This window comes from Dicentrarchus labrax, unplaced genomic scaffold (assembly GCF_905237075.1).
Source record: "Dicentrarchus labrax unplaced genomic scaffold, dlabrax2021, whole genome shotgun sequence".
Taxonomy (NCBI): Eukaryota; Metazoa; Chordata; class Actinopteri; family Moronidae; genus Dicentrarchus; species Dicentrarchus labrax.
The window spans coordinates 31,618,759-31,636,990 of NW_026136713.1; the positions used below are offsets into that span (position 1 = coordinate 31,618,759).

General features: G+C 39.6%; 1 protein-coding gene across 8 annotated transcripts in view; it reads left to right on the top strand.

Annotated features, from left to right (window-relative positions):
- Positions 1 to 18,232, top strand: part of lingo2 (leucine rich repeat and Ig domain containing 2) — a 280,055-nt gene that overhangs the window by 162,157 nt on the left and 99,666 nt on the right. The window contains exon 5 of one of the 8 annotated variants that reach the window (XM_051419440.1): positions 16,696 to 16,733. The exons of the other annotated variants lie outside the window; for them this stretch is intronic. The gene's annotated coding sequence lies outside the window, so the exon portion shown is untranslated. The remainder of the gene's footprint in view (positions 1 to 16,695; positions 16,734 to 18,232) is intronic. 8 annotated transcript variants of the gene reach the window in all.

Here is an 18,232-nt window from a genome sequence, read left to right on the forward strand (position 1 = left end):
TCGTCTTTTTGCCTCATTCTTGTCTGAAAGAAAGTCTGAAGTAGGTTAGCACTCAGCGATTGCACGAGGGAGGAAATTGAAATGCTGAAATAAGGAGTAGCTTGGGAGAAGATGGAGGAGCTATAACCGGGACAAAATTGCCCCGCCATGATGAGAAGGAGAGACATATCTGCTCGGACACAGGGGAGTTCCTCCACTGGCCAGTCACTGGGGCGTGTTGCCATCCTTTATTCTTCATCCAATCTTGGTTTAGTGGCAACACGAGCCTTATGAATACTTTTTTTTCCTTATTCTTCTTTGCTTGTTGTATCCACCTCCCCTCCAAAATTACATTGCCACGCTAGAGTATACTGGTTTGTGAGTGTCCGGATTTAATACACTTCAGAATGAAATGGGCATCCTCCTGCCTGTCCGTGCTCTGTTCTTATGAGAGATTACTCCCGGGACTTTGATCGAGTAACAAGAATTCAAGCTGCATCTTCATTGGCTCAGGCCCTGTAAACAGCACACAACACACGCAAGTGCACACCCTCGACCCACCCATGCAAGCACGAAACACACTCACACCCACAACCGTCTTATTGTAGTATGCTCAAGCCTAAACCATATTCTCCCTCTCTCCTCAGCAGTTCTTTTATTATAGTGCTCCCTTGTGGCATATCTTCTGTATTTGTTTTGTCACACTATATCACTTTCAGCCGACTCACCTTCAAACAGTGTATCTATAACACAATATGAGCTTCCTTTTTTTTCCCCTGGTCACATTGATAATTCCAATTTTATACTGAGGTGTATTACATCCACTGCTTAAATTGGATAACAAAAAACACTGAACACTTCCTAGGGAATCCACATCTCAAAATCCATTTGATCAGTATTTGAAAGACACATGGTGAGATCGGTTGACGATGTTTATGCTCTGGCTGCGTAGAAAATAGCTTGTTATTTTATGAGAAAGTGAAAGAGACATGGGAGAGTGACACAGACAGCCCCAATTCAATAACCCATAACGTGTGTGGCAGGTCTGACTCTTACCTGTATGTTTTTTAAGGGTTGTCACTGTACTGAATATTTTATACAAACCCAGGCCTCTTTTACTGCAAAATATTCTCTTCAGCTGTGTTGCACAGTCTCCCTTTTTCTTGTCCTTGCTGCGGGGCAATCGTCCATATTTTTAAGATGTCAATTTTACTGTTTAAATACAATCCATATACATACCAAACACTATATTACCAACACATATCATTTAACCGGAGTCATATTTTTTTGGAAAGTTTTTTTTCAAAATAGTCTCTTATTTTGATTATTACTAATTACACATACACATTGATTAACTGACGTGTGATGTAAATATTGTACCTTATAAATTTAATTGCACTTATCTATGATCTAATAAAAACAGAAACACAATCTTGAATAGGATAGGATGTTAAAATAGTCCTTTTGTCTTTAGTGCTTTCCATTGATTTTGTTGATTTTCTGTTAACTTCTATTCCAAACGTGAGCTGGAATTATACTTATTCTGTGAAGATACACTTAAACATCTCAGAGAACCTATGTAATAAGGCAGACAGACAAGCCAGCATGCACACCTCCCACATCTCAAAAAGTTGTGCAGGCCTGAGCATGCTTGACATATGCTGATTGGCTTATCCTATACTCTGAAGCAGTATGTCCAAAATCCGTGTTTAAAGGGAACATCTCTTAACGTCCCTTACAAGTTCACCTATGTGTAGCAAAGAGAAGTATGTTTCAGACTTTAAAAGTGAGTGCATCAAAAGAATATATGCCATTCAGACCCAGCATATTTGATGTTGAGTTTAAAGTGTCTTTACAGTGAGAAAGTCAAGTTAAGGTAAAATTAGCGCGCCTTGACCCGTTAATGCAGCATGGCTAGACCCATCCTTCTTGTATCTTTTCACATTAAAAAGTTGCATGGGCACACTGTAGTGAATTGCTACTATAAAAGGGTGTCGCTGACCCTATCTACTTTTCCTGAGCACTTCATCCAAACAGACTATTAGAGCATTGAGTGCCTTTGTCCCAGGACTCTGTCGGATTTGCCCCCTGTCTGATCACCACTGGGCCATGTCAGGCCAGAGTACTTTCAAAGAATTTCCTCTATGGAATCTCTCATGAAAGAGGGACAGTGGTGATGGCAGGTCCAAGCTCTGCCCCTTGCCTCTTTGACCCTGTATCTCAACAACCACTGAACCTAAGACTAGCTGCTGGGCAATGATAATAACTTTGTCATCTGTCTACAGAATAGTCTTCTGCCTCCATGATCCCACCCCAGCTATTAGTGAGGTAGGACTTGCCGGTGTTGGTCAAATCAGGTCAAGTGAGCTTTCCTGCCCTCCAATATCTTCTGAAACCTGTATAAACGGTTCTAATAACATAATATCACCAAAACCCCCTGATGCTCCATTAGTAGCTTGGTGTATGTGGATTAACGTCACCATGGCCTTTGACCACCCCACAAGTTTTAAGCTATATTCATTTTCATAGAACTAGAGTTACAAAATATAACCGCTGTTTCTTTATTGTTTGAGATTACAAGTCACTGAAGACATGTGGGCAGGTAGAAAATGATGAACAAGGAAGTAAAAGTAAATGAGAGTTTGAGGGTGTTTATTTGATCATAATGATTACTGCTGCTCTTCTGAGATACAAACCCTGCTCATAAACAATATAGTGAGCTTAAACAGCACCTTGGCCCTTGTTCCACACTATTTTCTTTTTATGAACATATTTGCTGGTGGTTTGTCTTTTTATTGCTTTAACACACTGACAAATCCCACCTATTGTTAAAGTTTGGCCTGCCTGTAAGAAAATTAAGCCCATACCGACGGGGGCCCAGTGTCCTTCCCTGCAGGATCAACACATAAAATAACTCATCTTCCCGGGGGCCATTTCACTGTTGAACAATATGTAAAGGCCACTGACCAGCCCTCACACTGTAGGCCTTCAGCAATGTTGTCTGTTTACCGCAGCCGTCCCAACATACTTATATCAATGTGTGCTGGATGCTGTATACATCTGTACAGTACTCAACCTTGTTTTCCATCATGCTGCAAATTTTTTTTATAGCTACTTCTGTTTGGTTACCCAATTATAGAGCCGCACGTTTACAGTTAGTCAAAACACGCAAGCAGATTCACACAGAAGGAAAGGAAGGAAGGAAGAGCAGATGCGTCATGCAAGTGTATATATAGAAGAATATAAGTATAAATTAATATATAATAAATATAACAAATATAATGCAGTCCAACACAACACAACACAGTACAACACCTATATGAGAGTGTTTATAAAAACAGATCATTTTAGGTATCATAAAAGTAGGCTTTATGGCAGAACAGTTGTATCAGATTGCATTAGACTATACAGGTATATAAAGTGGCCACTGAGTGTATATACAGTACTGATTGAAATTGAAACAAATTAGTTCCATAATGATATGCTTTATCCTTGAAAAGACAGGACTGAGAATGAGGCAGAAATGTGTGGGTAAATGTGTTAGGGTAAGCGATCATATCTTCAAAAGGTTTTAGGCATAAATAATTATTGTGAACCCCGCCAGTGGATGAGTTGAAAGAACCACAGTTTTTTAGTAACACTGAAATGAGATACGAGAGGGTGGGTCTGAGATCAAGGCCATAGCTGGTGGGATTGTGTCACCATTGGGGATTTGTTGCAGAGTGTTTGGACTGACCAAGGGGTATGGCTTTGCTGACGCAACAACACGAATGTCTAGATTGTGCTTAAATTGTGTTCACCTTTCCCCAGAGCCCAGTGTTCGTGGAATTCAGGATGTGGTTTGCCTCACTGGGTTTAAAATCTCCGGCAGCAGTTAGACCTGTCACTTAATGCATCCCCGCATGATCAAATGATAACATTCACACTGAAAAGACAGGTCTAAGCGCAGCTCGGTGATTTTACACAGAAAGGCAGCTGGTTAAGACCCAGCACAAGGCAGTGTTGGCTGCAGGGGTGCTTGGGAAAACTGTCACCTGTGATGTACTGCTATGTTTGCATAGCTCTTTTCATGCATACTGTAGCAAAACACACATACATGCACCAGCAATCAGTCTACCGCAGTAAGTCATACACATTCCATCCACATACAAACTTACAAGCAAGAGCCATAGAGGGTAGACATAAATGTATGCACCATCAGCACCATCATTACTTCCTCAGTCATTCACACAAGCCACAGTCATGCATGCAAATATGCTCCTCAACACATATACACACATACACACAATTATTTTCCATGCTAACACAGTGTGAGGCCTTTTATTACATGTAAGACCGTCTGAGTCACTCCCAGTACCCAGTATTCACCCTCCTTTCTCTGGCAATCTATTCTTACCTAATTATTGGGGGAGGCGGGGCTTGAGACCTGCCTTAATTTGCACTATGCAGTGTGCAATTAATCAAGGCCCTTGCTAACTGACAGCATTAATGGACGCACTGAGCTCCTCTGTGATTGTCTGCTGGCTGCCTGTTCCTTCAGCGCGTAGCCTCAGAACTCAGACAAACATACCCTTCAAGAGCAGCTACACATATGAGGACTTCCACTGAATTGAATGGTGGGGTGGAGTGCTGAATGAGTACATTCATCTTTACTTACCCACACCCACCTCTCACTTGCACTGCGGTAATAACTGTGTTAGAAATATCAGCCTTTGATTCTTTATGATACCGAAAGGCTCATACCCAACTGAAGCGTTTGTGGCAGCAATTCAGATTGAGTTAAAACAATTCCTGTTTTTCTGTTTGCTTTGTTTTCCCTTTGAGCAGAGGAATGAAGGTTCTATGATTATATAAAAGGGGGGAAGCAAGTGACACAGAGACAAAGGCAGGCATGGGTGCTTTTAAGGTTTCCAAATAGTCCTCTGGCACTTAAGGTTTCTACTGCACTCAGAGGGAGAGAGAGTGGGGATGTTGCCTGAGGTGTAATGCAATGACAGATATGTGGCTGCATTTACACCTGGAAAAAAACTTTTCAGAGAAAGTCTGCATTCTCCAGAGGCCTGACCTCTACGAGGATGTGATGGAGTGTTCCATAAGCATTAGTTGGAAACTTGAGGGCTCAATAAAAGTGCGTCACACCTCTAGAGAGACCTTTTTATTTTGTATCTCTGTGTCACACGTTGGGAATATAGGGCTCATCATGGCACTTAAAAATCACAATCACTGTACAGTCACTTTTAAGTACTAGAAATTAACTTTTCTTTCTACACGGGCAAATAGTTTCATTTCATTTTATATAACATCACACATTGACTAAAGAACCTTTCAACTGGCCTGTAGTTTATTCCCCCGCTCTCACTATATCTGTTTCAAATGAAGTGATAAAAATACTTTGCTAGTTCATATGTCTTTGGCCCTGATGTTTGGTAAAAGGACTGAGTATTAAAGCACTGAGTCCTTTTTACCATGCAGCCTCTCCGAGAGTAACTTGCATCTCGGTTTCAATCAGCCACCAGCTTGGTGATATATGTGGGAAAAGCGTCTGTGACTGACCCCATTCTAGGGTTGGGAGATTGGACGAATATCGTCTATCTGCAATTGGCCGCCGGTTGTTTAATGGTCTGCCTCCGAAGAACAAGTGAGAGCCACTGCTCAGCGACAGACTCCTTCGGCGAGCTAACCCAGTAGCACAAAGAGGCCAGCAACAGCAGAAAAAGACAGCGAGGAAAAACAATGCATAGAGCCAGAGCATTTTCACTAACTGTGAATTAAGGGCTGGCGCACACACCTGAACGAATATATCAGAAATCGCCAGTTGTTGGTCTGACTGTGGCTAGTTGGAAAATTTTAACATATCGCCAAACCCTACTACAATCCACACTTTAAGCCCATTGCACACCAAGTTCATTTTTTTTCCGTCCAAAATTTTCCCACGTTTTAAAATAAATACGATCTCATGTTGTGTCAGTCATGTTGACACACTGACTCCCAAACTATTGTCAGTCATTCAAGTTTTCGGAAGAGGTTTGTTTCTTTACGTTCTTTCACAGCAGTCAGATGAAAAAAGCACACAGACAGAAGGGAGAGCGACAGCACACAGACAGAGACCGGGGGGACAGCTCAGCCTCTTGTATCCGCAGTGCCAAATGCAAGATGCGGGCAGAGAGTGGCGACAGCCTGTGGAGGAACCTCCAGTGGAGAGGAGCAAAGAAGGAAAAAAGAGAGATGTAGTGAGAGACAGAGTGACAGCAGCGAGCAGACGGCTCCTTTATCAGCAGGGGACACTCCTTGTTCTTGACACCTTGGACCCAATTACTTTTTCTTTTCAACTTTCAAGCGAGAGAACCACAAAATCATCCTTATTGTGTGACAGCTTTGTCTCGTATTGTGAATTTCGCGAAGAATAGAATTATAAAACGCAACAAATAAAGTAATAAAAACGCAACAGACTTTAATCGGATCACGGATTGAAAAGACACATATGAAAAATACAAACTTGATGTGCAAAGGCCTTTAGCCACATCTGAGGTCTTTAGCAGGTGTCCAAATGGGTTTAGTGAATCTCAGGTTAAATTAAACTTGTCAAATGTAAATTGCCTCTTTTTGATTTTCTTATTTTGTTACTCTGCTAAAGCAAAAATTCATAAAATAAACTGTAAAAGAAAAAGCATTAAACAAATTGCTCATGTGCATTCAATAAGAATGATGTTAAACCCATTCATTCATTCATTTCAAAGCACAGTTTCAGTCAGAATTGCTTTAAGGATGAAACATATCCTTTTATGTGCCTCATTGCACAATCCTGTGGACCAAGATAGAATCCTTGCCATACTTATCATTGTCTATTTGCATCATTGTTTCTGCTTTATGGCCCCATAGGCGACCACGGATGGCAAATTACTGAGTACATGAAGATGAGTTGTTATAATGAAAGCACAAACACTGCCAAAGATAAAAGATGGGTGGAGACAGAACTGCCAATGTGATGATGCACCACAGAGCTGTGTGAAAAGAGGGCGAAATTCCCGAAAGCAGCACCACTGATGTTGTTGCTTTTGACAGGAGTGCAGCGGAGTTTATCTCCATTTGCAAGGAAAGTTTTTTGCATGTGAAACCACAGAATGGCAGTGAGCCTAACTAGGTCCTCTAAGCACTGTGCCAATCTCTCTTTCTCCCTATCAATCTCTCCATCAGTACCCATCGGGAGTTTTACAGAGATGAGACTTTGGATCAGTTTGCAGTGGTTGGCACAAACTAGCAACATGACCTACTATTATTATTATTTGTATCTATAAATAATTTGAAGAATATCACACCACCAACTTTACAGACTTTACAAACAATAGCCGGAAAAGATGCAGAATATTAGTGTGTGCATTTATTAAACTGTGGTTATAGAAAATTAATTCATGTCTGTAAAAATCCAGTCTTAAACTCAGAAAAACTAAACATTTAATTTCCCCCTCATGTTCTGCCAAGAGCAGTTATTTTCTCCTGTGTTGAAGAGACATCCATGGATAGTAATTATGTGAAATCATGTGAGTTGTTCTTCAGGCTATTTAAATATTCAGCTACTGTGTCATACCATTATTGTTTCCCTGTTTATGAATAGGCAGCTTCCTGGCAATGAATACCCAATGAGAGTTTAGCCTCAGAGTTATTGTGTACAACAGCAGTTGGCCTATAGAGGAAATATGATTGCATGCCTATGGAAATTCTGCTATTGCTGAAGGCTATTGATGTTCATTGTAGTGACTCACGCACATGCTGTTACGGCCATTGTTAAATGTACCTATCCTTAATTTACCTCCTTATGTGTGGTTCTGTCTTTTCTGTTTTTTGTATCCATCACTACAGTTATCTCTAATATATAATGACAGCTGTATAGTAACGTTTTTTATCTTTTTATGACGGTGACATGAAGGACTGAATTGAGCTTTCCTACAACCCTTAAATTGGATAAATGACCATGGATGCTAGTGTGTCCCTTCATGTTACTGTTTGCAACTTTGGGTGAAAATATGCACCAGATGGCGTATGCTAACCCCACTGTGACAGCATTGCTTGAGATACCAGTGACCAGAAAATTGCAGAATGTACCACTCCCAACAATGTGTGCCTCGACCTTTGTGGTGTCTCACCCAGATGGAGAGTGTACACTGATGGAAAAGCCCCAGGGTTATGGTGATATGAATGGCCAAGTACTGACCTTTGACTCCTCAGCGCTTTACCCCCAACTGTGAATAAATGATTCTAAAGGGCCCCATCCCAGAGGATTAATGTGCTCAGCAAGCCTTCAAGCTGCTCATAGAGAGCAGAGTGAAAAATGTGCCATTGACTCTGTACAGTACAATACAGTGACAGTAAGTTTTGGAACAACTCTGTTAGGAATCCAGTTTCTTTTGTCATTCAGAAATCAGCTCTGTGTTAAGGGCAATGGAGGTACCACAGTTGGTGCCAAGGTGAGATTAAACATAATGTGCAGAACTGTGAAGTAATGAAACATATTAATCAAGTCAAATAATTGCTACCTGCACATTTTGCTCAAGTCAAGGGAATAGTACGTGTTAAAATTGATCGAGAAAATTAGTAGGTCACAAAAGGGCATAATTATGAATTTGTCCATGTTCTAAAATCTCCATTTGTCACATTGAACATAAAATTATTTCACTTATTGACTTCTGTTGGCAACCAACGAAATTACTAATGGACATGTTTGAACAGGTGCTGTGTGTCTGGGTAATATACTAAATTTCTTGGCAAGAGTTAGATGTAGAAGTAGAAGTAAATATAAAGCTACAGCCAGCAGCCAGTCAGCTTAGCACAAAGACTTGAAACGGGGGATACAGCTAACTTGGCTCCCTCCAAAGGTAACAAGATCTAGTTTCCAGTTCATCTAAAGAGCTGTTACCAATCTTTATGTTGAGCTAAGCAGACTGGCTCCAGCTTTATATTCATTGCACAGATATGAGAGATGTATCAATCTCTTCATGTACTGTTAACTCTCGGAAGGAAAGTGAATAAGTGTTGAACTATTCCTCCAGGTGCAGAGATCACGGTGAAAAGCCTATCAATCACACATTTAATTTTTCAGTTATATCAACAAGAATGGCATTTTTTGATATTAGTATATGTCAGTTTGTACTGTTCTCGCTGCTTTTTTTGGTTTCTTCACAAAAACCAGGCATGTATCCCCTCGCTGACTGTGTAGGGAGGGCGGCAGGTTAATGAAAAGTCACAAATAGTCAGACATACATACATTTCCCCTGTAGAAAATAAGACCAGTATATGCGTTCGAATGGTACAGTTGATAAATTTGAGGTCTAACAAAAGGTGATCTATAGGGCAAAATATTTTTTACTGAGTTTGAGTCAGTGATGTATCTCTGACCACAGTTATTTCAAGGCACATCAAACTTCAGAATTGCTTCTTCACAACTGAAATGTGAATAGCTGGAAGGAAACCAACCGGATATTAAACATGAAATAATTTTAGTGTGAAATTGCTATTTTCTGTTTTCTTCTACATTTTGCAATCTATCATATGCCCAATGTCTGCCTATTATTGTCAGATTTGATTCCAAACAAAATGGATGCGGCTGATATGCTTTCATATTCTGATAAATTTTCCAGCAGGAAGATAAATAGTCCAGATATGTTTATGCTTGTACAAGCGTTTTGCAGGACTAGCACATTTGTCAAGCGCTGCTGACACTGTTGTGGAGGAGTCCTCATGGATCATTTGGTATCTAGGAAGAATGAGGCCAGAACGGATGGACAGAGTCATCTTAAATGGAGATGCCACTCTTACATGTCTTTAAATAGAGCGTCAGACCACCCTGCAATGTCGAACCTCATAGAATATACTATATGTATTAGCAGCCCCGGTGTATGCATGTTTGTCTGTTAGCTGGTTTCCACCCACAAATGGAGCCACAGAGCACGGAGTGAATTATGGCGTGTCAGCAGAGTTTTTTCTCACAGTTTTATGTGAGTTGAATATGAATCTCCCCCTTTCTACTCTCCCTCTTTCTTGCTGGTAAAGTAAGACCCTCGGAAGCTGAGAGCATTGTTTAACTGTAGGGCCTAATTAAGCACAGGAGAGAAAAATCAGAGAGGGAGCTAGGAGGAGGGATGTTATGGATACCAGTAGAATAAAGGGTTGGGTGTGGAGGGAACAGCCTTAGCCCATAGCACAGAGCACAAACTTACTGTTTCACTGTGTTTCACAAGCCGTGGCATCACAATCACCGGCTTGTCATTCTGTTTTCCTTCAGCTTGAGGTCCTAGTTTGTATTCCTGTCCACCTTCTGATCAGAAACCCCCAATGGGCAGTCCTCTTCAGCCATAATTCCAGGAGTAAGGCTGGTTGGAGTTAATTAAATCTGAGCCAAGTGATGCGGCAGAGTTGGGTGGGAGGTAATGGTCAGCCATCTTTAGCTAGGACTGTGGAGTGTCCTGCCCAATGAGAAAGCAGGAGTGAAGCACTGCCTCGGAACGGCACTGTCAAATAGTAAAGGAGGATGGGGGCAACATCCCGTTAAATTGAATGGGAAAGATCTTTAAGGCAGGACGCGGCTCTCAGGTGGTTGGCAGAGATGATAATTTCAACGTCTACTAATCACATAAATGCCACTGAGTGCTAACAGCACCTGAACATGATGTTTTTATAATATTTTGTTATCTCAGTTGGTAATGTTTTGTTGTTTTGTTATGCTTCCACAATCAATCATAAAACACTTATTCAGACAGACTTGCTGATTTAATGAGAAAACACAGCACCCACTAATATAGATAACCAAATTCATCTCTGATAGATACCAAATATTTGTATATATTCCCTGATTATGTGTAAATAATAAGCCATTCTACACTTTATGTAAAATATATATTACCCAACATTTAGATTATATTGTATCGTCAACCCTGGACTTCAGTTAACTACTGTCTTTTAGTTAATTTAATTATTTCTTTGGGAACCAAACTTTATGTTGACTCTTATATGTAGCAATACAACTTATGAAGCTCAACAATTACAATTTTTTTTCATTTTGTACACTGCATTATTGCTACAGGGAGCTAAGCTGAAAATAATATAGATCCCAGTTATTTGGCTATTCATCCTAGTTATAGCAGGAGCAAAAATGCAATAGGATACACTTCTGACAGTTCAGTTCAGTTCAGCTCAGTTTCCACCATTAGAAACTTCTTGATTGTACTTACTAAAGAAATGTATAGATTTATAGCTGCTTTGTGCATAGGTGAACAAGGAATTGACTCTCATTATATGCATGTTGGGGATGCTTTACGATAGATCATAATATAAATATGCATACAATCCATAGTTCACAGTCAATCACTATGAAGTCTAAACTGATACTCTCGGCCCACTTCAGGGTGCTGTTACACTAACTGTGATAAAGCAGTACTGAGGAATTATTTCACAATTCTCTGCATTTGCGTTTTGATTTTAAGAAGTTACCTTTACCTACTTACAATGGGTAAAATTGATCCAACAGTTGGAAAACTAGTTTAGGAGTCTGTACCTGTGTGTATATGAGTTTTACTTCAAGTGGAAGATAAAAACTCCCTCTCATCAATTCATGCAGAAGCTCAAAATGCGTTGCCCGACCATTCTCTAGATCAATGGGAACTATCACAGAGTCTTTTCTGGGGATCGATTCATTTGAGTCTTTATGCAGTTCACCTCAATGTGGAAAAAAAAACCCCACACCTTCCTTTTGAATTCTCTCAGTACTATAAAGTAATGAAAAAGCTTTTCGGAGCAAGCTTTCACAACAAACCCCCTTAACATTCCAAGGTTTTTGAGTTTCCCTGATGTCGCAGTGACATATTGAGAAAGGTTGCGCGTGGATGAGTACATATTTCAGTGCAGACCTAATCTCATCTCTAGGAGTGAATATGGCACAATGTTCCCTGCCACAGCTGATGGAATCACATTCAGCAGGGCCACTAAGACAGGCAAATTGAGGCTCATTTTATCTGAGTTTATATTACAATATGTTATTATCCCAAAGCTGCGAGGGGTAAAAGAGAACTGGCGTCCATGGCTCAAAGTTTAGAGTTCTAGAAAGTCTTTAAAAGTGCAGGTACACAATAAAAAAGGAGAGGCGTTTGTGTGTATTGAGATTTGCGCTTTTCTCCATTTCAGACTCCTTACAATGTAATATTTTTTTTATAACTACTGTACTTTTGATACTATCAAATGTATAATTAATGGAGATCATATAATTTGTATTTTTTGTGGTATTGCAAAAGTATCGATACTTTTGACATTCTGGATGATCTGTAATGAGCCTCACAGTGGTCTAGCCTGGAGATGACAGTAGCAAGAACTAGGAGCTCCTCTTATAAGTTCAGGTGTGATCCAATGGATGTTGTAGAGAACAAATTTCAAGGCTAGAACAGTGGTTACCATCTTATTGGACAGTTGGTTGTCGAAGATCACACCAAAGTCTTTGCAGATAGGAAAGGTGTTACTGTATCTTATGGGAGGTAGGTTTTCACAGGGAGGAAGAAAGTAATTTGAAAGTAAAGTTGAACTTGTGGGAAACATCCACCTGGAAATGTCAGTTAGGCGTGCAGAGATGCGTCCTTGGATCTGACTGTGTGAGACATGATAATTAAACTACAGTCACAAAGTGAGAATAAAAAAGCGGCTAAAGACTGAACTCTGAAGCATGTCTTTCCTAAACTCTACCAGCGTTTGTGTGTCTGGCAGTGTGTGGGTGCATATACTAATACTGTGTATCAAGTTTATATTGACAGTTGATATTAGTCTGTCAGTGCTGCCCATGATGGAGATGAAGACATGATTTTCCTAAACTGCTTCTGGGTCTGTAACATCTGCAGTGAACCCTGCCTTGCACTGCTTTTGGGAGCCGCTAAATCTATGATGAATTCTATTAGCATGTGTTTCAATGAGGGGTTTTATTTTTCTGGTCTATTGTTTACAAGCTTTCCCACCTAGAAAGAATAATAAAGTCCTTACAAATTTCTAGATTTTTTTTCCATGACCTAACTGAACCTGTGTATCTCCCATGTACCTGCACAATACAAGTGTCAGCAAGGTTATTTAAGACACAATGGATTTGGACTTGAAAGTGTTGTGATTTGGATTCCACTGGACGTCGCTTCACTTTTTTTCCATCTCCACTGGATATTTAGGCTAGCTGATAGGACAATCCTTTTGCTTTGTCACAATGGGTTTTATCCGTTTTCTCTTGGTGCTGACAGGACTCTAACTTGAACCTGTTTGACGGTGTTATAGGTTATTTCTTGGTGTGGCCTCTTCCTTCAGTTGGCCGTCAATGAATAATACGTTTAAATTTTTCAGTATTTGGCTTTCAACTGTGACTGGCTTTGTGAAATCTGACAAATCTATGTTGAGGTTATTCTAACATTAGCAGCTTCATGGGTGAATTAAGAAAAGTGTGCACTTTAAAAGAAGTGAAAATAGTTTACTAACTACGATCAACAATGCCCCAGGTCTTCTGGCAGTCTAATTTAAACCGTGGCAAAATGCATAACAGAGACCACTGGGAATGCCTTTCAGAAGATCTGAAAAAAGAAAGCTAAAAGTTTACCTTTTTAACCTCCTATTTGCCTGGGGGATGTATATTTTCGTGATTTATTCATCAGGGCTTTTTTGGTGATTGTTATTTTTAATTTTCTAATCACCTGAATATAGGAATAAATATATTTTTGTTTCCTTAGAATAAACCGTTTTTATCTACAGACGCTGCAGGTCGCCTCCCATGGACTCTGCCATGTTTCTACAGTAGCCCACAAGGGAAAAGCAAGCACTACATATAACATATACTCTTGCTTCCTTGTTTTCTTGTTTGTATAATTTTATGTTTCCCATTTTAAAAAATATTCTTTTGTTTTTGTCAGTCAACATGGATGAAATTAGGTATTAATATTTGTGCCATGAAATGAGTCTGCATGCAAATATAATCACACATAAGTTATTTCACAGACTGTAGGTGTGAATTTATTGTTTTTTACTTTAACATAGGATGAATATTATGATTTAAGATCCAAAATAAAATATGAAACACACCAAGGTGTTAAGGCAAAGAAACATTCGACTAACACCTCTGCTGCCCTGTCAGTGGTCACATTGTGGTGACATAAAATCTGGAGGATAGATTTACCAGGTCTGTGTACTCACAAGGGATCTAAACAACAACCTGAACTTTGGATAGTTCTGCTGTTATCTTTTTTTTATAGATGTGAGATAGGCAGGTAATTTCTGGGGCAGCGCTCGAGAGATAAAAACCAGACATTGCTGCTTTTGCCCTCAAAATAAGAAATGACTAATCTAATATCTGATATGATTCACAGTGAGAACTATCACAAATAAAACATGGGGTGGTCTCATAAACAGTCTGCTGAAGCTTTCAGATACAAAATACATTTATATTGTAGATAATGTCCTGTTTGTATAATATACCTATTAGAATTATACTGCAGTAAGTAAACTGACTTTATTATCCAGGGAGGGTAAAATTGCTTCCACAGTTTGTACATCATGTCTCACAAGAAAAAGATACAAATACAAATCAGAGACAAATCAGTTTCAGGGCAGGAATTATACCACAGCCAGTCATTGTGCCCTTAAAATAAAAGCTGTGGATTTCATCATTAAATTATATGTGACACAGAATATATTATATTATAATGACGCCCCAGTAAGTTTTATTTTTGAAAGAAAGTAATTCATATGCATTATGACGTAACTTGTGCAACAAATGAACAGAAAGTTTTTGAAGAAAATCAAATAAGTAGCCCTCCCAGAAATCACTGGGACTCTTGAAAAGGAAAAACAAGATAGGACACAATTGTAATATACAAATATATCCCTCAGTAGTTAAAGCATGTTTGGCAAATGCTGTCCACCTTGACACAGGTGTGTAATTAGGCTAATAGGTTTCATTTATTGTTTGTCAAGACGCCTTTTAATATGTGTCATCAATTTCAGGGCCTGGTATTGGATTTTGTACATCTAACCCATGAATGTAGATATATGTTTTCCAAGAAATGAAATTCTAAGCATTGTTTCAGCAAATGCCCAAAAACATTTTACGTTTTTACATTCAAGTGTCAAATCCCTTTAATGTTTCTTATTTTAACAGTTTATTATTTTACTGGTTGTTAAACAGTTGACCAAGACTATGTTTCACCTGTCAGCCAAAACCTTAATGTTACCATGATTTAATGTAGAACGTAATTACTCTGTTGTTATGCGATGATTTCTCTTCCAGTCAGTCGGTCAGCTTATACAATACTGGAACCCACATGTTCACCCCACCACCCTATCCTTCACCTCCCCCCACCAAGTGTTGAAGGTCTTGAGAACTTGGCTTATCGTGCTCGCCATCCCAGCCTCATCATCTATCATTCAGGAACTGCACATCAGAAAATGGGCTTTTAATTATTTATTTTCTGGCTGTGTCCTGGGTAATTTGGGGGCAAGACCTTGTGGTGATTTACAAGAAAGGCCTCGAAGGATGATAAATGTTCTGCCCTGGTGATATGATTGGAACCTTTACTGTCTTCCCAGTGTACCACCAGTTACCGGAAAAAAATGTATCTTTCCCTCTTCCCTTAGCACAGGAGTTGTGCTTAAACATGGAGAAAAAGCTGCCGTTATTCACCACGTTTGAATTACCCCACTTTCTGCTATGTGATGTATAAGCCCTGCACGTCTGGGTGTTTCCTGAATATGTAGTGTTCCCTGAACATGTAGTGTAAATAACTTTATAAATAAAAAATGTAAGTAACAACAGTGGCATCCATGCTCATCATGTGAGAAAAAAGGTTGTTTGGACAGATTACCCACATAATGTCTGTAACATTAGATTGAATGGGAGAACTGTTATATTACAACAGATTGCTAATGATCACATTCTGTGTTGAATGACAAAACATAGATCAATTAAATGACTCTAATTACATTATGCTAACACATTTCTCTGTGAGGAACCAAACCATACAAGGTGAAGTACATAATCAAAGACAAAGCATATTTGGCTACAATATATTGTGATTTCTTTCCATCATTTGACAAAACGGTCTCCACAGAGAGTAGCAGGGCTAAAATGTCACAGAGGAGTTCAGATAAAAGGCCAGGGGTCCGTGAGTTCACACACTTTTCTTTATTTTCTCCTCTTCATTTTGTGCAAAGGCACCATCATGTGTGCACTGTGGTTTGATTAAGAGCTCCCCAGGGTGTGGCAGGGAGAAGAGAATGTGTTTACTACAACACTTTTATGCCATATACAATGTTCAGTTTGTGGTCTTGATTGAGCCCAGTAGGCCCATCGAGATCGCAGCCTTGGCTCTCTCTCAACCTCTGGGGGTTAATTAACCAGACTAGATAACTAGCTAGCAGCCTCCGATTGCATTAGCAGACAAACAGACCTATTGAATCTTCTTTGTCTCTGCTTTGCTCGCATTAGACAGTGTTCACAAAGTTTGCTAGATTTTGCCTTGAAAATGCAAGGAAACGAAAAATAACAAAAACAAATGTTTCCTCTGTGCTTGAAGAAGGTCCAGCCAGTCGTTTGTGTAGTAGTTTCCTGCAGCTGTGGAGAGAGTTCTTGTCTGAGATAGCAGCAAACACACAGGATGAAGATGTGGATTCTGCTTTCTAAGGGACTGTTTTTTGGCTTTGTTGCTTTTTCTGCAGCATCGCAGTATCAGTGGGCTACCGTGTGACTGACTGTGGTAAGACACCTTCATTTTCGATCTGTATTAAAATTGAATGTATCTGTCAGGATCATTACGGTTAATTTATATGAGAACTGTATTTTCATTTGATATTCATATTGTAGCATTATTCATCTCAACAAAATACCATAAATGGATTGATTTGTGAATTGAGTCATATCTGCATTCATTTCTCTATAATCCTCTTTAATTTATTAAGATTAATGTATGTGTTTGTTTTGTTGTTAATGTGTTAATTTATAAAATATAGTATATAGCTTTCATAATCTATAATTCTTAAGTGGGATTTTTGATTTTTTCCCCCATGCTGTCTGAAATAGTTTGTGTGTACCACACTGAGAGTGTGTCTGCCTTCAGACAAATGATTATTTTTGACTCTTACACAGATGGGAGTAAATCCATGTCATCCCATAAAATCAGTGCCAGTGCCACCAAACTTTACAGAAACATCATGATGCCAGACACCCTTTGTGGAAAATCAGAACAGCTTGCGTATTTCTGAGTTGCCTTACTGAGCTGCATCCATCTTACAAAAGAACTTTTGTGTATACTACCAAGCCTATTATCCTATTACTCATCTGCTCCACATGCAGCAGATGAGCAATAGGATGCTACAGTAAGAGAAAATGGTACAGTGACTGATGAATGCATATTTTTTACATGAATACCCAATTATAACATGAACACATAGCTTGTAACCTGTAACCCTTGTGTTACAACTATTATGTGTCAGGATCACACCTATTACCATTTCACTCTTGTGCACACTGTGACAAAAGGAACAATAAATTACTCTTAGACTCCAGAGGTTCTGAAAGGAGCTACATGCCTTTGGACACCAAAGTAGAGCTGAGAAAGAGACAAAGAGCCTTGCAGGGGTATCTTTTGCATGGTATTTCCGACACAGCTGTATTTTAGGCTTAATCTTTCTCCTGCTAAAATGGTGTGGAAATCTGAGCCATGTTTTCAGCAGTGAGGTGGACGTGTAATGAGCATTAAATGCTAGTCTGAGAGCTTTCACCAAAGTGCTGAGGCTTAAGGAAAAGAGGAGCATGATTCATCTTGTTTGTAAGGCGAGCCTTTATTAGGAGCAGAGTAAGAAAAAGGCCTTGGCTATAGCTGTTCTGCCCAGAGGCGCTGTAATTGCTTTCGGCTGCACCTTGAGAATTTGATGAGTCAAGTCAAGACTTTCGTTTGAGTGACTGAGCAAAAAAGGAGCTCTAAGAGTGAAAGTGAATTATCACAGCATGTTGAAACACAAAAGTGAAGGCCGTGGGGGGTGAGCAAACTTTAATGCATTTGACATCAGGACTACTTAAAGCCCTATTATGTTTTGCGACTTCACGTCCCTGCAGTTTTAGAGTGCAATTCACTTTTACAGTAAGTTGATAAGCTGAAGGAATTGTTACCGGCAAAGACGACATCAGAAGTCAAAGAACAATGTTGACTGACGGGGTTGAGGGTTGAGATTTACTCGGCTGGTGCCATCTTGCACG